The following is a 20,882-nucleotide window of genomic DNA, read 5'->3' as shown; positions in this document are numbered from 1 at the left end:
GGGCAATCACTATCACCTCACCTCGGGACTTCAGCTCTTTTGTCCATGTTTGAACCAAGGCTGTAATGAGGTCAGGAGCTGAGTGGCCCTGGCAGAACCCAAATTGGGCGTCAGTGAGCAGATTATTGCTAAGCAAGTGCCGCTTGATAGCACTGTTGATGACCCCTTCCATTACTTTACTTCCAATGGAGAGCAGACTGATGGGGCGATAATTGACTGGGTTGGATTTGTCCTGCTTTCTGTGTACAGGACATACCTGAGCAATTTTCCACACAGCCGGGTAGATGCGAGTGTTGTAGCTGTACTGGAACAGCTTGGCTAGGGGCGCGGCAAGCTCTGGAGCACAAGTCTGGAATATTGTCAGGGCCCATAGCCTTTGCATTATCCAGTGCCTTCAGCCATTTCTTGATATCACGTGGAGCGAATTAAATTGGCTGAAGACTGGCATTTGTGATGCTGGGGACCTCTGGAGGAGGCTGAGATGGATCATCCACTCGGCATTTCTGGCTGAAGATTGTGGCCTTATCTTTTGCACTGATGTGCTGGGCTCCTCCATCATTGAGGATGGGATATTTGTGGAGCCTCCTCCTCCAGTGAGTTGTTTAATTGTCCACCACCATCCACGACTGGATGTGGCAGGACTGCAGAGCTTAGATCTGATCCATTGGTTGTGGGCTCGCTTAGCCCTGTCTATCACTTGCTGCTTATGCTGTTTGGCACACAAGTAGTCCTGTTTTATGCCTTTACCAGGTTGACATCTCATTTTTAGGTATGCCTAGTGCTGCTCCTGGCATGCCCTTCTGCACTCTTCATTGAACCAGGGTTAATCCCCTGGCTTGATGGTAATGGGCAAATGCTGGGCCATGAGGTTACAGATTGTGTTCAAGTATAATTCTGCTGTTGCTGTTGGCCCACAGTGCCTCATGGATGCCCAAATCTGTTCAAAATCTATTCCATTTAGCACAGTGGTAGTGCCACACATGATGGAAGCCTCAATATGAAGCCAGGACACAACGACTGTGCAGTGGTCACTCCTACCAATACTGTCATCTGCGGCAGGTACGATAGGATGAGGTCAAGTATGTTCCCTCACCCGCTGCCACAGACCCAATCTAGCAGCTATGTCCTTTAGGACTTGGCCGGCTCGGTCAGTAGTGCTTGACGTGATGTCATGAGATTTCCGGAGTCGACGTTGAGGACTCCTAAGGCAACTCCCTCCCAACTGTATACCTCCTCTGCCAATGGGATGGTGATGGTGGTGTCTTGGACATTATCTGTAAGCTATGATTCCGTAAGGGTGATTATGTCAGACTGTTGAGACAGCTCTCCCAATTTTGGCACTATCACCCCCCTTTGCAGGGTCGAGGACTTTCTGGTGACTTGGTTGGTGCCAGGTGGTCCGTCTGGTTTCATTCCTTTTTTGTGACTTTGTAGTGGTTTGTAGCATTTCAAAGGGCATTTCAGAATCAACCATATTGCTGTGGATCTGAAGGCAAGTGTAGGCCAGACACTTAGACTCTTAATTCCAGATTTTTATTGCATTCAGATGTGGTGGGATTCGAACCCAGGTCTAGCAACAATACCACCACGCCATTGCCTCCCTCCTCTACTTGTAGAAGTTTTTACTGTCTGTTTTTTACTTCTTGCTAGTTTTCTCTCAGACTCTAATTTCTCACTCTTCATTTTTTTTTAGTCATCCTTTGCTGGTTTCTAAAACGTACCCAATCTTCTGGGTTTCCACTAATCTTCACAGCATTGTACACCTTTTCTTTCAATTTGATACCACTCTTAACATTAGTTAGCCACAGATAGTGCATCCTTCTGGTAGAGTCTTTTTTCCTCAATGGAATACTTCTTTGTTGAGAATTATGAAATATCTCTTTCAATATCTGCCCTGCTTCTCTACCCTTTGAGCCTATTTGCCCAGTCCACTTTAGCTAACTCTGTCTTCATGCCTTTGTAATTGCCTTAATTTAAGTTTAAGACACTGGTCATGTACCCACATTTCTCACTCTCAAATTAAATGTGAAATTCTATCATGGTATGACCACTGTTGCTGAAAGGATCCTTTACTATGAGGTCTTTAATTAATCCTGTCTCATTTCACATCACCAGATTCAATATAAGCTGTTTCCTGGTAGGTTCCAGAACATATTGTTCTAAGAAACTGTCCTGAATGCACTCTATGAACGCATCCTACAGGCAATCTTGACAATTTGATTTGTCCAATTGATGTGATGATTAAAGTTACTCATGACTATTGCAGTACCTTTTCTTGCATGCGTCCATTATTTCTTGATGTATACTCTATCCTATTGTGTAGCTACTTTTAGGGGGCCTATAAACTATTCGCACCATTGACCTCTTTCCTTTGCTATTTCTTATCTCCACCGAAACTGATTCTAGATCTTCATCGTCTGAACAAAGAACATTTCTCAGTATTGTATTGATTTCATCCTTTGTTAACAGAGCTACCCCACTTCCTTTACTTTCCTTCGCCCTTCCGAAATGGCAAACACCCTTGAGTATTCAGGTCCCAGCCTTGGTTATCATGCAACCATATCTCTGTAATGGCTATCATATCATACTCATTTATTTCTATTTGTGCTTTCAAACCATCCATCCAGTTACAGATGCTGCAATCATTCAGATAAAGAGCCTTTATTTCTGTCTTTTTACCATCTTTGCCTACTCTGATCTTATTTGCTGATGCACTCATGTTTGAATGCTCTGGCCCTTCCTATAACATTCTGATTATCATTGCCTATATCATTACCTGGTTAATTTTCAAAGGGTATGCAATGGCGGTTGTCTGTACGGATTTTAAGAAAAACAAAGTATCACTTGAAAGGCTGGTTAACAAAATTGAGGCTCATGGAATAGTAGGGTCAGTGTCAGCTTAGATGAAAAATTGACTTAAGGATAGAAAACAGCAAGTCATCCTAAATGGCTGTTTTTCAGATTGGATGATGGTAGACAGTGCTCCCCAAGGGTCAGTGCCAGGAATACTGCTTTTTTTCCCCTAAATATATTTATCACTTGAATATTGGAATGCAGAGTAAAATTTTAAAATTTGCCAGTGATACCAAAGCTGGCAGTGTGGCAAAAAATGAGACTGATACCAATCGAATACAACAGGTCATAGGCTAGCAGAACAGGCAGACAGATGGCAGATGCAGTTTAATACAGAAGTGATGCATTTTGGCAGAAGGGATAGCATGAACTATATAGAATAAATGGGACAGTTCTGAAAAAGTACAAGGACAGAGGTGGGAGGGTTGATGGTTCATGCACATAGATCTTTGAAGGTGCCAGGACATATTGAGAGAATGGTTAACAAAGTACATGGGATCTTGCTGGGGTTATTCTCCTTTGAGCAAAGGAGATAGAGAGGAGATTTGATAAAGGTGTACAAGATGATGGCATGATTATATAGGGTAGACAAAGAAAATTTATTCCCATTAGGTACAAGGACTAAGGGACACAGATTTTGGGCTTTTTTACACAGCAAATGTGAATGCCCTGGTACTTGTTGCCTGCAAGGGTGATGTAACCAGAGGTGATCAGTGATTACTAAAGGAAATTGGATGAGCACTTGAAGGAAATGAACTTTCAGGCCTACAGTGATAAAATGGGGGAATGGGACTGACTGGATTGCTCTACAGAAAGCCAGCATGGACTCAATGGGCTGAATGACTTATTTCTGTTTCTGTGTCGTTATAACTCCATGACAGAGTTAAGAGGAAAATGAAAGGTCTAGTCAACATTTGTCATTTTCATGCAATTCTAACTGACTAACTCAGTGGCAATGACCAAGATCTGGATGTAGTTCCCCAAGGTGTAATCATGTTCTGCCCACTCTATCATTGTGCTTTAGAACACTGTGTCACTCTTTTGCTTGAACGGTCTGCATTTCTAGTCACTATTCATGTCGGTCTGGAAATCAGTTCATTCTGGGGCACAATGAAACTCATAATTTGAAACTTTACATTGCTTGTGATTATTGGCATCAGCATGTTGATGACTTTTTTATATCAGTTTACAATACGTTCTGGGGGCATTTCAGAATAAAACATGGATTGGAGAAAAAACTCAGCAGGTTATGAGGCAAGCTGTACAGAAATCAGCATGAATATTAGCTTTCGTTTATCCTAGTTTGCCAGAGCACGGAGTGAGTGTATAGCAGTTACGCCACACCTCAAGAACTCAAATTCAGTTAATTTGGAGTTGCCACAGTTCTACGGGAGTATACCTCACTTGTAATCAGACAGTTAATTGGTCATTGAATGAAAAATAATTCCTTCCATTAATATTGCATTTTGTTACTTAAAAATGTCTTAAAGTGCTTCACACAATTAAATACTTTCGGACAGTAGTTATGTAGGCAAACTAATTAAATATTATTATCTATATATTATTAAATTTTATGCTTTTGTAATGGAGATTAGGGAAATAATTTACTCTAATGTGTATTCTACCTATAATAGATACAAAAAATGCTGGAAATGCACAGCAGGTCTGCCAACATCTGAGGATTGGCAAATGCTCCAAAATACCGGCCAAAATGAAAATACCTTTAAATGCTTCAGGAAATTTTTTTTTCACCATCGCAGCTAAGTTCCTCCTTCAAAACATTTAAATCTACTGCTTCAAAATGTGCAGCTTTATGTAGTTTCATTATTTCTATACAATGTAATAATAAGCATTATTGCAGCTTAAGTCATGACACGTTCATGTCCCACAGTAATCCCGTTGAAACTACAGTACTTCTTGTTGGTCATGAGGTATTGGGTTTCAGGTTTCACAGAAAAAGAAAGTGCAGAACTGCAGAATGCAATCCCCAAACAATAATAAGAATCCAATCTAACATAAAAAGAATTCAGTTTATTCAGTTACTTTGATGTAGTGGGCCTGGTCACATGTCTTTATTCAGCATGGTTTTTCAGTGGAACATAGTTTTTTAACATAGAAACATCAGTATAAGAGTAGATCATTTAACCCTTCGAATCTAATGAGATTACTGCTAATCTGAGACATCAGAGAATCACAGAACTGTTACTGTGCAGGAGGCCATTTGGCCCATCATGTCTACACCGGCTCTCCAAATGAGCATCATGACTTAGTGCCATTCTCCTGCTTTTCCCCCCATACCCTTGCACGTTGTTTCTATTCAAATAATCATCTTTTGCGCTCTTGAATGCCTCGAATGAACCTGCTGCCAACACACTTCCAGGCAGTGCATTCCAGACTCGAATCACTCGCTGTGTGAAAAAGGTTTTAACTCCATATACCCTTCTTTGCCTCTTATCCCTTAATATCTTTGGATAACAAAAATATATCAACCTCAGATTTAAAATTTACAACTGATTTGGCATCAATTACTATTTGGGGAAGAGAGTTCCAAAGTTTTACCACCCTTTATAAGTAGAAATCTTTCCCAGTTACACTCCTGAAAGCTCTGGCTGTGATTTTTAGATGATTCCTCCTTGTCCTTCAGTTTTTGTGGGGCTGTGCCAAATTTTTGGAACTCAGCCTTTCCAAATTGTGTAGTTTGACGTTATGTTTAAATTATGTTGTTTAATATTTGTCACTTATTAACTTTGGTCCACAGCATTTCAGTCTACTGATTCATGCAGAATATTCTCAGTCAGTGCTTCTAGCTTATTGTTTATTTAAGTGTTGCACCTAGGTTTTATTACAACTAATAGGTAACTATAACTATATCATCTTAAACTAATATGAAGGTCAATCTTTAGCGAAAGAACTGAGTTTTTAACAGAAAACTGAATCAATTTCGTAGCCTAAAGTTCAACCACTTATCTAGCAGACACTGAATGTTGGGATACTCTACTTATTAAGATTCCACTAAATTATTATTCTTCTTATTTCATGCTACAGTTTAGTCATCCCTTCATCTGGTTGATCATTATCCGGATGTCCAACAGTCAAACTTGTAATCAGTTCAAGTATTGTGGTCAAATTGGATATGCATCCAAGCCCTATGAAATCCGAATGAAACAATCCTCAGGAAAGGAAAGCTCAACGATTGTATAATTTCTAATTGTCTCTGTGAAAACAGCAAACATGGCTCTTTATCTTCTATATATCCCTTTACCAATGCATTTAATTCCTATTGATTCTAACTTTTTTATAAGTTCAGAATATACAAGGTGGTATGCAAGACATACCAGTTGGAGGTAGGTATCCAAGATTTCCACAAGGTTCTTCTGATCTTAGCTTCAGCGGAAACCTTGGAAAAATGGCGATGCTGACCATTTGTGCCATTTCTCCAGCATTTCAGTTGATCTGCCACTAATGTCATGGCAGGAAATCAGCCAAACCCCTGCAAAATTCTACTTGCTTGTATTTAGCAGTACTGGGGAAGAAGATGGGGTATAATTGCACTGGAAGGCACTGTGGAAAGTCATGGGCTTTGCTAACACTTAGTCGGGGGGGCGGGGGGGGGATCATGTGGGTAATCGGGGGTGGGGGGGGGGTTCCATGGTCGGACGAGGGGGTTATCAGGAGGGCGGTCGGGGGGTCCTGTAGGAGAGTCAGGGAGTCCCGTGAGTGTTCAGTTTGTGGGGGTATACTCTGGCGGGTGGATAGTCGGGATCCTGTGGGTGGTTGGGAAGATCAGGAGGTACTCAGTGAAGGGTGGGGCAGGTGGGGGGTTGGGGGGTAGTCCCATGGTTTGTGTGGAGTCGTGGGGGTGGGCAGAGCCCGGTGGGGGATTGGTGTGGGTCAGTGCCATAGTTATCCAGAAGCTAGAAGTGGTTTTAATTCTTCTAACTTTTTCTGGGTAACTATTACTGTAAGACAGTTGGAACAATCCAAACAAAGTTTGCAATTTAAATCACATCATTGGATGGTTCCCAGAGCAGGGCAATTGCCTGTCGGAAGTCTGAACTTCCTGGGCAATTACTGTGCAATCCTTACCTGGGAATGCTTGGGGGAAGGGAGATTCTCCAGCGCATCTTTACGGTGCCCCCCCGCGATACACTGACTCGGAGCTCAGAAGTTACGGGTCAATGCTCCTGCGGTTTGGCACAACTGGCAATCCTGAGGCAATATTTAATGGAGGTGATGGGAGTCTCACCAGCTGGCAAGAGCCTATTTTAGGGGAAACCCACCATATTAAGTGCCATTCCAGGATGAAGAATGCCAATGGCGGAGGTCTAGTCTGCCAAGAACTGCCAGCCAATCAGAGGCCAGCAGCTCTATTCAATGCAATGCCACCAGGGAGGTGGTGGCTGCTGCCGAAAAGACACCCACCTAAGACCTAGTATCATCATTGAACCCCAGGTAAGTGATGGCAGAAGGGGAATCATGGAGTGGGGGGGGGTGTTGGCAGCAAGGATGGGGGGTGACTTTCAGTGCCCCTGACCTGACCGCCCCCCTCCCCCACTGCGTCCCTCAATTAGGCACTGAGTGCCTTTGAACAAGCACCACCACCAACCCCCCCCAAACCCAGGGGGCCCACAAGCAACCCTGCATGGGTTGCTTGTCACATTCCAGACATGGCAAGTCCCCCGCCCATCACTGGGTTAATACCAGTGTCACCAAGATGAGACCCTTAAGTGGGCATTAATTTAAGAGCCTCAATAGGCCGCAGGGTGGGAAGGCTATCCATGGGCCCTCCCACCACAGAATTGATCAGGGTGGAGACCAGAAGGGGGCAGGGTGTCCACCTGCCACCCTCCCCTAATTAAGTGCCTCTCCCACCACAAAACTTTCCTGGGGGCGGGCATTAAATTCCACCTGTGAAATTTGACAGCAACAGGCAGATCATTTAAGCTGTATCACAACGGAGGAGAAACCTGAGATTTGGCAGAACCAGGGGATGAAATGTGCAGTTTGGATCTTGATGAATTCTTGTCCTTCAACTGTGATGGAAGGGGGAGGGCCCCAAGTCTGAAGCATTGCTGTGGGGAGGAGAGCCCCAAGTTAGGCAGCAGTGGCTTATAAGATTTTGTTAAAAAGATATCAGCAAACACTAAATTTATTGTTTTCTGTTAGGGTTCTACATGTGAGGTTCTTTGTCTCTGTATCATACAAATAAATAAAAGTTACAACATGGAAACAGGTCATTCACCCAACTTGTGTTGGTGTTTACCCTCTATGTGAACATATACTTATAATCATGTTTACCCACGCTGCCCCATATCACTTTATCACATAATCTTTCATTATCTTTTCAATTTAATCTTGAATTTTGGCACAGTTTCTGCCTAAACTCTGTATACTGCTGAAAAAAGAAACATGTTGCTGAAGCTTTTAGTCTTGCATTCATCAAGACAAATGCAAAATTTCAAATAATCAAAATATTTTCACTACAGGAGAAAAGACTGCTGATTGGTTGACAATACCCTTTCTCCTGTTGTATTGTGATCATTTGAAATTTGGCATTTATGTGTTTGTCCTGACAAGTGCAAGACAAAAGGTTTGGCAATAAGTCTTTCTTCAGCAATCCTGTATACTTTTCAGACAATATCATGTCTTCTCCATCACCATGCCTGCATTTTGTCCCCAGTCGTCACCCAAACGGCACACTCCTGCAGAACCTCCTTGGGTAGGTTCATGACAGCTTAAGGCACAGATTCCTCAGAGACTCTTTTATCCAACTCTTCCAATAAATCCCATTAAATAGTCTGGTCAATTCTAGCAAAACTGAAGCATAGCCTTTGAATTGTACAATTCACAATCTCTGCTCTAACCCTCTCTTCAGCTTTCTGTGCTTTTTGACTGTATAACAGAAACAGCTCCTTCTTATGTGCCTTCTGTTTATCCCTCTGGTGCAGCTCTTCTTTTGTCTGCAGCTCTCATTGTTTTGGCCACATGGCTTCTGTCTGTTAACTTTCTTTCTATCGCTATTTCTTCCAGATCGAAGGTCACTAGGTCACATGGACCAGTATTTATCATCCAAGAAACTTACAATTGATTCCTTCACAATTGAAACACTCTTAAAAACCCTTTTCAAATATTTTTAAACAACTACTGATTCTGCAGACATTTTAACTGAATTACAAATTTTCCTTACTGTACTGCTTTCAGATCAAAGGTTGTCAGAATATGGCCTGTCCTATCAGCAGAACAGACCCACAAGAGGTGGCAGCATAGTGATATACAGTTGGAAGGGAGTTGCCCTGGGGGTCCCAAGGCACCAGGTCAAACATCGGCAAGGAAAACTTCTGATTACTATCTATTGTCTTCCCACAGCTGATGTTGAACACAACTTGGAAGAACCACTGAATGCAGCAAAGACACAGAATTAACTCTTGGGCGGGGGGGCAACTCCAATGTCCATGACCAAAAGTAACTCCATTGCACTACTGACTGAGCAGGTCGAGTCCTAAAGGACATAACTGCCAGATTGGACCTGCGGCAGGTGGTTAGTGAACCAACATGAGGGAAAAACCTACTTGCCTTATCTTCCCTAATCTATCTGTTGCAGGTGCATCTGTCCATGGCAATATTGGTAAGAGTGACCACAGTATAGTCCTTGTGGAGACAAAATCCTGTCTTCAAGCCTGAGGACATCCTCCATCATGTTATGTGGTGCTACCGTTGTGCTAAATAGGACAGATTCAGAACAGACTTTCGCTGCTCAAAACTGGGCATCCATGAGGTGTTTTGGTCCATCAGCAGCATCAGAACTTGTAACCTCGTGGCCTGGCATGATGGCCTCACCATCAAGTGAGGGAATCAACTCTGATTCAATAAAGAGTGCAGGAAAGCATGGCAGAAGCAGCACCAGACATATCTAAAAATAAGATGCCAATATGGAGAGGCTCCAACCAGGACTAAATGCAAGCTAAACACCAGAACCACATTCTATAGATAGAGATAAACAATCTAAAAAAAAAACAGATCAGATCAAAGCCATGTACTGTTACCACACCCAGTCACGAATCATGGTGGACAATTAAACAATGGTTGGAAGAAGCTCCATAAACATCCACATCCTCAACAATTGCGGAATCCAGCGTACGATTACAAAAGAGAAAGCAGAAGCGTTTGCAATAATCTTCAGCCAAGAGTGTCATGTGGATGATCTAACTCAACCTACATCTGAGGTTTACTAGCAAAGATATAAAGAGACTGTAAGAGCATCTACAAGTATGTAAAAAGAGAACAGCGAAAGTAAACGTGTAGGCTGAGATAAAAGAAATTATAATGGGGAACAAGGAAATTGCAGATGAACAAATATTTTACCAGTATATCTGTCTTCACAATAGAAGACACAGAAAAAACCATTAAGTAGGGAACCATGAGAGTAAGAAACTTAAAGTAATTATTATTAAAGAAAAAGGACTGGATAAATTAATGGCACTGAAAGACAACAAATCCCCTTTATGAACAATATCCTGGAGTTGTAAAAGAGGTGCCTGCAGAGCTGGTGGATGTATTGATTGTGGTTTTGCAAAATTCCCTGGATTCTAGAACAGTCCTAGTGGACTGGAAGGTAGAAAATGTATTACCATTATTCAAAAAAAGGAAAGAGAGGAAACAGGGAACTACAGGCCAGTTAGCCTGACACCAGTTATTGGAAAAATGCTAGAATTTGTTATTTAAAAAATAGGCATTTAGAAAATCATAATATGATTGGGCAGGCTCTACATGATTTAATAAAAGGACACTTCTGTTTGACAAACTTCTGAGAGTTTTTTGAGGATGTATCTAGCCATGTAGATAAAGGGGAACCTATGATGTAGAATATTTGTTTTTCAAAAGGTGCCCACAAAAGGTTGTTACACAAGATAAGAACTCATGGGATTGGTAGATAGCAGATTGGTTAAAGGGCAGAAAACAGAGTGGAAATAGCAGGGGCATTTTTAGGTTGGCAAGCTGTTACCAGAGGAGTGCTGCAAGGCTCAGTGGTGGAACATCAGTTATTTACTAAGTACATTAATGACTTAGATGAAGGCACCATGTGAAATGTATCCAAGTTTGCTGACAATGCAAGGCTAGGTTGGGAAAAAAGCTGTGAGGAGGACATAAAGTGTCTGCAAAGGAATATAGATATGTTAAGTGAGCGGACAAGAAGGTGCCAAACAGAGTACACTGTGGGGAAATGTGAAGTTGTTCGCTTTGGTAGGAAGAATAGAGGAACAATATTTTTTTAATGACAACTATTAAAAGTTGTTGTTCTGAGAGAATTGGTTGCCCTTGTACTTTTTATTCTTTCTCAGATGTGAATGATGTTGCCAATCCTTAACTGCCCTTGAGGAAGTGGTGGTCAGCCGTCCTCTTAAACCACTGCAGTCCATTTGGTGTAGGTACATCATAGTGCTGTTGGGAAGGGAGTTTCAGGATTTTGAGCCAGAGACAGTGAAGGGACAGCAATATAGTTCCAAGTCAGGATGGTGGGTGGCTTGGAGGGGAACTTACAAGTGGTGGTGTTCCTATGCACCTCCTGCCCCTGTCCTTCTAATAGAAGTTGCGGGTTTGGAAGAAGGCTTGGTGAGTTGCAGCAGTGCATCTTGTATATGGTATACACTGCTGCCACCTCCTCCTGTCTGTGGGGGAGGGAGTGAATGCTTAAAGTGGTGGATGAGGTGACCATCAAGCGGGCTGCTTTGTCCTGGATGGTGTCAAGTTTCTTGGGTGCTGTTGGAGCTGCACTTATCCAAGTAATTGGAGAGTACTCCTGATTTATGCTTTGTAGATGGTGGAAAGGCTTTGACGAGTCAGGAGGTGAGGTACTTGCCTCAAAGTTCCCAGCCTCTAGCCTGCTCTTGTAGCCACGGTATTTATATGGCTGGTGCAGTTAGCTCCTCCTTGCCAACAAGCAATGCTGTCAGGACACTTACCTAATGAATCCAGCTTCTTTACCTGACAAGTTTCCCAGGAAGCCGTGCAACAAGCTAAAAATAGAACCCTTGTTAATTTAATGATTGACCCCTTCCTGGGAGTTGATTGGTTGGCCACCTCCCATAAGACAGGAGATGGGAAGGTTTAAGGCAGCATGGGTTTAGGTTTGAAATGTTTTAAGTTTTCACATCCCACTGACCCAAACCCAATGCTTTTAGGTGTTAAAATTATCCCCATGGTTTCTTTGTCTGTTCCCTTTGCTGCTCTGTTTTTATCTCTCCCTTACTCCTGCTTGCTAGTCCTCAGTCATTAACAGTTATTATCGATTTTGCTTCTGTGCCCCTTTTCTTTGTGTCTTTCTCTACTTTCCTTTTGGGTAAGGAGATAGTGTGGCATGAAGACAGAACCAAAACACTGGGAAAGGCTGAGCCTTTAGGCAAGTAGTTTCAGAAGCCTGTCCATCTTTTTTTAAATTGCAGGAAGCAAGGAAAAGCGCGATGACAATGGAACAAGTTTTGGAAATAATTTATTTATTCAAGAAGCTCACAGCAGAAAACTATTTGTAAGCATCAAAATGTAACATCAAAAATGAGACAGGAATAATTTTTTCACGAACAAAATTTAACATGACGACAGTAGTAAGCAGCCAGAACCAGAAGCTATGTAAAATGCAATGCCCTGAGGCTGACAAAATCAGGATTGAGGAGTGAAAGCATAGCAGAGCGACAAGCAGGAAAAACAACAGACTAGAAGCAGGAAAGGCAGCAGCAGGAGGCCATGGATCAGTCAACCAGGGGCATGCAGAGCCGGGAACAGAGGACTAGAGCTTTATCAGTAGCAGCCATGATCAAGGGAAAGAGAAGGCGAACAGAGATAAAGCTGGAAGCACAGCAGAGCAATGAGTTGGCCAATGTGAAAGAACAGTGAGGTCTGTAAGTGGACCACTTTCTGTAGTTTGTCATGGGAGAATTAGGATGGGTTAGGTGAAGGAAGATCTTGCGGGATGAGCAAGCCTGGACCAAGGGGAATGATGCATAAAGAAATATTCCTTGAGAGCATGAAGCAGCCCTTATTGCAGAAGAGGCAGAGGCAGAGGCAGAAAATAGGAAGCAGCAAGACACAGCCCAATAGTGGAGCATCATAAGAGTGCAGGCACAGGCAGCCAGTTAACCAGAAAAGGAACTGGAGAGCTAGAAGAGGCAAAAAAATAAAGTTTAAAAATTAAAATATGACCATTAAAGCATTTCAACTATATAGAAAGCTAAATGCTTTACATAAAAATCTATATTACTTAATTTTGGTTTTTGCATTTCAATTAAGACATAAAAAAACATAAGTGTTCTCAATTATAAATTATTACCCTAGACAGTTTCAATGTTAAACATTAACACAAAAGAAATTGTGACAACTGAGAGTGATTTAATAGGTCAGGAACTATGTACAGATTTTGAGTTAAATATACATACAATGAGTAGCATATAAAACATGGCTTATGATTGTTTAGATTTTGTTTGGCTAGTGAAAGATACTGGTTAAGCAATCTTTAATTGGTAACGTGCTTAGACTTGGTGAGTGCTGCACCCATACATTCCTTCCACATGTAATGTAAATTCATTAATTTCTGGTCTGTACTTGCAGAATTGTGTTAAGCACATCGTATTTCCATTTGCTGTAATAGCTTTCTGAGATCTATTATAATATAAGGCAAGTCGGCTTAGGTTGGAGTTATATTGCCACTTCTGAACTGATGAAAAGAAATTTTAAATGCAAATCAACCTGAAACTGCCAGTCTAACTCAGGAAGCAGGTTTCAATTTTAATCAGATAGCACTGTAGCCAAATTATTTCTGGGAAGCCACTGCATACTTTTCTTCTATCCTTTCATGAGATGTGGGTGTTACTGGCAAGGTCACATTTGTTGCCCATCCCTAATTGCCCTTGAGAAGGTTGTGGTGTTACAGGGGAGAGATGGTAGAATGGTTCCGCTTCTTTTTCCAGTTCTCGACTGACCAGAGACAGAGGTGTTTTAAAGAAAAACAAGTGTTTTAACCCTTTCAATGTTGTAACTCTCAAGAACACAAAAAAGACAGGTTTTCCCATAAGTTTAAAGAAAGGAGGATATGTGTTTATTTCTCAATGCCCGAATGTATTTGCAACAGCATCCACTTACACACACACAGAGACACACATGAAAGGCTGATTGCAAAAGAGGTAGCATGCACTTAGGTCTTAAGAGTCCTGAATTTCATTGTCATCCTGGATTCCCTCGTGATGCAGTCTTGAAGTATTGCAGGCTTGTGATTTCCTTTTGGTTCACTGAATAAATGAAGGTTGGAGGTTTCTGACAATGGATTCGGCTCACTGCTTGCAGTAGCAGATTACTGGTTTCACTCCAGTCAGGGTGCAGTTGAACCCCTGTAGTGAAAACTTGGTAGGTAAAGGCAAGCCCCAATTCTCTGCCTGCTGATGGTTTCTCGGCAGGGTCCTTCTTTTGCTGGTCTGGACCTGTTCCTTCTCTCTTGCTCTCTATCTCCCTGTTCTCAAAATGTACCTTAATAAACGCTCCTTATCAAAACCAGGTTTGTCAGGTGACCATAGTATCTGTTTTCCATTGTCTACATAAGTGGTCTCTGACAACTTGGAGATTGACACAGAATAGTGTTTCAGTTTCACCATCTTGAATATCCTTGCAATAGAATGAGTTTCTCTTCACACCCATTCTGTGGAATTCCATTCCAGAGTCAAGAAGTCTGCAAGTCCATTGTAAACTAGCTTCAACAGTCACTTGGACAGTAGCAGCCATTAATCCACTGGAAGGGTTTGTTAAATTTTAATGCCTTCTCAATGAAATGTCCCAAAAGGTCAATTGCATTTTAATGTCCTGTTCAGACAAGCCAGCTAACTTTTGGCCTTGTGTAGTTCCATGTATGTTGACAGAAAAGAGGTCACATGACCTCTTAGCTCCATTTTGTTTCAATGCTGAGTATCCATTCTCCATTTTGTTCTCAAATTAAAGTGTTAGTTTTCTAAATCTATAAGTATAATTGCATGAGCCTGACAGTGGTGAGGTGCCTTCTTGAATCTTTGCAGTCCATCGGGTGTAGGCACACCCATAAGTGCTGTTAGGGAGTTCCAAGATTTTAATCTAGTGACAGTGAAGGAATGGCGATACAGTTCCAAGTCAGGATAATACTTGGCTTGGAAGGGAACTTGCAGTGTTCCCATACATCTGCTGCCCTGTCCTTCTAGGTGGCGGATTTGGAAGGTTGAACGAGGCTTGACGACTTCCTGGAGTGCATCTTGCATATGGTACTTATTGCTGCCACTATGTGCCAACGGTGGAATGAGTGAATCTTTAAGATGATGGATGGGATGCCAATCAAGCAGGCATCTACTTCCTGGATGATGTGAAGCTTCTTCAGTATTGTTGGAACCGCACTTATTCAGGTAAGTGAAGAGTATTCCATCACACTCCTGATTCGTGCCTTGCAGATGGTTGATAGGCTTTGGGGAGTCAGGAGATGAATTACTTACTGCAGAATTCCCAGCCTCTGCTTGCTCATGTAGCCGCACTATTTATATGACTGCTCCAGTTAAGTTCCTGGTCAATAGTAACCCCCAGGATCCTGATGGTGGGGGATTCAGCAATGGTAGCGCCATTGAATGTCAAGGGAAGGTGGTTAGATTTTCTCTTGCTTGAGATGGTCATTGCTTGGCACTTGTATAGCACACGTTATTTGCCATTTATCAGCCCAAGCCTGAATATTGACCAGTCTTGCTGCATATCCACAAAGACTGCTTCAATATCTGAGGAGTCGGTATTGATGACTGTTCAATCATTAGCGAACATTCCCACTTCTGAATTTATGGTGGGAAGATTATTGATAAAGCAGTTGAAGATGGTTGGGCCTAGGACACTCCCCTAACGAACTCCTGCAGTGATGTCCTGGGCTGAGATGATTCACCTCCCAACAACCATAACCATCTTCCTTTGTGCTGGGTATGACTCCAACTTATGGAAAGTTCTCCCAATTCCCATTTACCTCAGCTTTGCTAAGGCTCCTTGATGCCACACTCAGTCAAATGCTATCTTAATGCCAAGGCCAGTCATCCTGATCTCATCTCCTGAATTCAGCTCTTTTGTCCATGTTTGGAGTAAGACTGCAATGACATTAGGAGCCAAGCAGCCCTAGCAGAACACAAACTGAGCATTAGTGAGCAGATTATTGCTGTGTAAGTGCCATTTAATAGTAATGTTGACGACACCTTTCATCACTTTGCTGATGATGAAAGTAGACTGATGGGGTGGTCATTGTTCGGATTAAATTTGTCCTGCTTTTTGCAGACAGGACACACTTGGACAATTTGCCACATCATAGGGTAGATGCCAGTTTTGTATTTCTAATGGAACAGCTTGGCTAGGGGCATGGCTAGTTCTGGACCACAAGTCTTCAGTACTACTGCTGGGGTGTTGTCTGGAACTGTATTCAGTGCCTTCATCAGTTTCTTGATGTGAAGTGAATCAAATTGGCTAAAGTGGCATCTGTGATGTTGGAGACATCAAGAGCTCAAAATAGATCATCCACTAGACACTCCTCATTGAAGATGGATGTAAATGCTTCAGCCTTGACTTTTGCACTGATATGCTGATCTCTCCCATCATTGAGGATGTAGATGCTTGTGGAGCCTCCTCCTCCAGTTTGTTGTGTTATGTCAATAAGACATGAAAATAAATCAAAACTGTACGCAACAAAACTTTATTCCTTTTTTCTATTTTAAAATGGACATCTGCTGAACCACAAAATGGCTCCTACAGGTCACATGACTCAAGATTGGCCATCTGTTGTAGAAGGTTCCAATAGAGACTACAAGAGCAAAAGAGTTCCACTCCCATCCTTGTGAAATCTCACACCCCAATGTAAGGCCAGATTATGATCACGAAAATAGACGACTAACAGATGAACTGACTCCCTCCGCTGGGATGATAACAAAGACAGGGACATCGAAACTCGTTATACCTGAAGAATGTTAACAGCCACCATTTCACTCCTAAGGGAAACAATGGATTTTGGCCAGGAGGACAAAAACCGCTTGTGAGGCTACAATTAACTCATTAATGGGCCATGTCACATGATCCCCATGCATTTGGATAATATTACATTTCTAGCCTCTCAGCTGCTTTAACACCAACCAGAAAGAGCTCCAGCAGCTCTCGGTTGATAAAACTACCAGCCACCATCTCTCAACTCCTCTGGCCTGTTTGATTTCATCTGCTAAGCAGTCTAAGCACAGAAAGCCCATTGTGTTGCAGTGTAATTCATTTCAAGGAGTTTCCTGATGCTGTCTCCTAACTCATCTGGACTGAACTCCACCACGAATGAAACACCCAAAGGACTTTGACTTCTTGGACTTTAGAAATCACGTGAACTAATGTTCATTTCTGTGGTTCTTATACTGTCATTGCCCTTCCTTTCTATCCCAAGGTTACGAACACCCCCCCCACCCCACCCACCCCCCCCCCCCCGCCCCCCCCGAGGGTTTGAATGTGAATAAACTAACTTTCTGAGTTAATCATAATGCAAGTTTGCTGCGAGTTATTATTAAATTGGGTCACACAAACTGATGGTTTGGGGAAATACACAACAGCCTACTTTAAAAATAATTCAAAAACATGAGAGAAGGGGAAAGGATACAGGAGTTCAATTCCTCTCCCTCCTGTCCATAGCAATTGGTTAATTGTTTACCACAATTCACAACTGGATGTGGCAGGACTGCAGAGCTTAGTTCTGATCCACTGGTTGTGGGATTGCTTGGAGCTGGCAACAGATAGAGTATAACATCAATTAAATGTAAAAACAGGTTTAAAAGCTTACAGGGCATTTCATAATTGTAGTGCTGAGTCTTTTTAACGTTTCTAGAAAGTTGAATCTGTTGTCTATACAAATATCTAAGTCAAAAAATGGACATGTTACAGTAAGTCTTTGCTTTTATGTGTCGGCACACGTGTAGAATACAATCATAGAATGGTTATAGCACAGAAGGAAACCAATTGGTGCATCATGTCCATACCAGCCCCTGCAAGAGCAACTCAGCCAGTCCCAATCCCCAGCCCTTCCCCCTTATCTCTGCAAAGTTTTTCTTTTCAGGTGCTTATCCTGTTCCCTTTCAAAGTTTGAATCTGCATTCCAGATCTTAACCACCCACTGCATTAAAAGTTTTCCTCAAGTTGCCCTTGACTCTTTGGCTAATCGCCTTAAATTGGTGTCCTCTGGTTCTCAATTCTCTGCCAATGGGAAGTTTCTCACTATCTACTCTGTCTAGACGTGGTGGGGGGAATGTGAAATATAACTCCCGTCTCTCCTGGTGCTGACCAAACGCCTGAAACTCTTGCTCCTGCACAGCTGCTGCCCGCCAGACCTGCTGAGTGTTTCCAGCATCTTGTTTTAACTCCTGGTTTGCTGGCTGGTGTTTGTCCAGCTTGATAGTCTAGTTTAACACGGTGTAACCTCCCTTTCTTCAGGTTAAAGACACAGGATTAACTCAAGGGGAGCAGGGCGGGGGTGGAGGATGGTTTAAGTCTCGAATACTATGCCGGGTTGGGGTAACATTCCGAGTCAACAGTTCGTTGTAGGAGCTGAAGTAATGGGCCAGGGAGCAGGATCAGGGAACAGGCCCAGCCGGTCTCCCCCAGCGAAGCCGCCCGGGGGAACCAGGGCTGCAAGACGCTGGGATTCAGGCCCCCCGAGAGTGGGAATGACCGGGGACACAAGGAGGAAGGGAGCCGAGAAAAATTAAAATAAGTAAGTTCACCGATAAATAACGTGTCATCGGGACGAGAAGACACCGGCCGAGGCGGCTGAAAAGTAAATTTTGAGAACATATATAAAACGGAAGAAAGTAACGTCAAAGGTTTAGCGGCTTCTACAAGACGATCAATAAAACGTTAAAAATTTTCCACCGTGACGAAACTCACCTCAGCTCCTGTCCAACATGGCGCCGGTGCTTACTGCGCCGCCCAGCGGCGGGAGCCGGTAACTGCAGCAGCTGCCTGACAGGCAGAGGACCCTCCACCCCCAGACCCCAACCTCGACCCCAACATCACCCTTACCCGCAGACTGAAACCTTGACCCCAGCCTCAACCCGACCCGACCCCTACCTAGACACTGGCACTAACTGCCCCACTCTCAAAACCCTACCCCCTCATGCCCCACCCTCACCCCACTCTCCAAACCACCCCGCCCCCCCCCGAGTTCACCCTCATCTCTCAGCCCTTGGACCCCATATTCACTCCCAACCCCATGTTCACCTCCCCAGCACTAGACTCAACCCTCAGCCCCTAACCCCATCCCCTCACCCCAACTCTCACCACCACAGTCCCTGGACCCCACACTCACACCCACCCTCACCTGCACCCACCACCCCAACCCTGCTCACCCTCATTACCCCCACACTTTGACTCACCTTAACCCCTACAACCCCCACCCTCATCCTTATAACCCCTACCCCCACCCCCTACAATCTCATCCTACAAAACTCTCACCCCCATAACTCCCTCACCATTGCCTCCCACGACACCCACCCCTACCTGTCAACATTCTTTCACCACCCCCCTTCCCCACTCTCACCCTAGCATGGGCAGCTGTCACTTATTTTATGTGATTGTCTTGCATTTGAGGCCACTGGCCTGTGCCCCAAATTGCATGCATTCAGGGGGCTGTTTTCCTCATAATTTGGACCTTTAAATCTCTCGCACGTGCAATACCCTCAATCCTCCCTTGTGCCCCTTCATAGCTCTGGCTGCAGACTCAGACCCACACCCACACCCACACCCCCACCGCACGGCTCTCACAGCTATCCCACGCTACACCTGCTGTCAGAGCTCTTTCACCCTAACCCACCGCCCACCACCGCCCCCCCCCCCCCCCCCCCCCCCCCGCAACTCTCATAGCCCTGGTACCAATCACAACTTCCCCTGCTCTAAAGGACCCACATGCCAGACTGTTCCTTAATTTACTCCACGAGAGTTCGTCACCCTGCTTCACATTTCCCAACGCCCCCCTCCACCTCTGCCTCTACAACCCCCAACATGGTTTGGTTTGTCACTTTGCAGAACACCCCTGTTCACACCACAACTATGAGCCTGAATTTACAGTCACCTGTCATTTTACTTCTCCACCTTGATCTCATGCTGACCTCTCTGTCCTCAGCCTCTTGCACAGTTCCAATGAAGCTCAAGGAATAGCACCTCACCTTTCCATCAGTCAATTTACAGCCTTCTGGACTCAACATTGAGTTCAACAATTTCAGTCCATAATCTCTCCCTCATTTGTTTCCCTTTGTGGATTTCAGTTTTGCTCTAATTTTTTCTTGTTTTTGCTTTTAGACGACAGCTGTTTGTCATCATACCGTTCACACCTCCTTTAGACATATCTTTTGTTTCTTTACCTGTCCCATTATCATTCCCTTTGACCCTGCAACACCAACTCTTTTGTCACTTAATCTTTCCTGTCTTCCACCCCATCACAGACCTTCCCCTTTGTTCTTTTCCACTCTCACCCCTCGCTTGCTTAAAACCTGTAACATTTCTAACTTTTCCCAGTCCTGATGAAAGGTCACAGACCTGAAGCGTTAACCCTATTTCTCTCTCCACAGATACGAACTTAAAAAATTGGAGCAGGAGTAGACCTCGAGCCTGCTTTGCCATTCAATTCGATCATGGCTGATCATCAGCCTTAACTCCACTTTCCTGCCCATATCCCTGAGACACCAAAAACCTATCCATCTCAACCTTAAATATATTCAATGATGGAATATCCATAACCTTTGGGGCAGAGAATTCCAAAGATTCAAAACACTATGAGTGAAGAAATCTCCCCTCATCTCAATCCTAAATGATCAGTCCCTCACAAACTAAGGCTACGCCCCCATGTTCTAGATTCCCCAGCCAGCGAAACAATCTCTTGTGTCAATCTCTCCTGCCCTCTAACCTATCCTTGACTATCTACTTTGCTTCACCTGCCCCCTCCCCTTTTCCAACAGCATAAAACCCATCACATTTCTAACTCTCTT

The 20,882-nt window shown here is 43.4% G+C and overlaps 1 protein-coding gene across 2 annotated transcripts in view; it reads right to left on the bottom strand.

Moving 5' to 3' along the window:
* Positions 1-18,820, bottom strand: part of LOC121285103 (solute carrier family 40 member 1-like) — a 107,782-nt gene extending 88,962 nt beyond the window's left edge. The window contains exon 1 of one of the 2 annotated variants that reach the window (XM_041201245.1): positions 18,787-18,820. The gene's annotated coding sequence lies outside the window, so the exon portion shown is untranslated. The remainder of the gene's footprint in view (positions 1-18,786) is intronic. The other variant, XM_041201249.1, reaches the window with a different exon arrangement.
* Between the last annotated feature and the right edge of the window lie 2,062 nt (positions 18,821-20,882).

The sequence above is a fragment of the Carcharodon carcharias genome, chromosome 12 (genome assembly GCF_017639515.1).
Source record: "Carcharodon carcharias isolate sCarCar2 chromosome 12, sCarCar2.pri, whole genome shotgun sequence".
NCBI lineage: Eukaryota > Metazoa > Chordata > Chondrichthyes > Lamniformes > Lamnidae > Carcharodon > Carcharodon carcharias.
This window is presented reverse-complemented; position numbering and strand designations above follow the sequence as displayed.